This window comes from Teleopsis dalmanni, chromosome 2 (genome assembly GCF_002237135.1).
Source record: "Teleopsis dalmanni isolate 2A chromosome 2, ASM223713v2, whole genome shotgun sequence".
NCBI classification, from domain to species: domain Eukaryota; kingdom Metazoa; phylum Arthropoda; class Insecta; order Diptera; family Diopsidae; genus Teleopsis; species Teleopsis dalmanni.
In genome coordinates this window covers 118,629,607-118,629,941 of record NC_051847.1, presented here as the reverse complement: position 1 = coordinate 118,629,941, position 335 = coordinate 118,629,607, and positions in this window count along the sequence as shown.

Below are 335 nucleotides of genomic sequence, written 5' to 3'. Positions count from 1 at the left end.
CAAGTAACACAGGCATTTTGTTTGTCATTGACTGGATTTTAATTTGTAATTGTGAAAATTCATTGCAATCCTTTTAATATTTTAATTCAAAATAATGAAAATATTATTAACAAGAAAAAATCCATTTAACATAAAATTCCTACACAACTTTTAAATTTTTTTTATATATTAATTATAATTGTTATTTTTTTTTTGTACATTTTTAATTAATTAATTGACATAGAGTACTTGTACTTTGGTTTGTAGGAGTAAAACTACTTGAACTTTTTTTATTAAAAAAATTATTTAAATAAATTAAATATTTATAAATAAATAAATTACGCATATTGATTTAA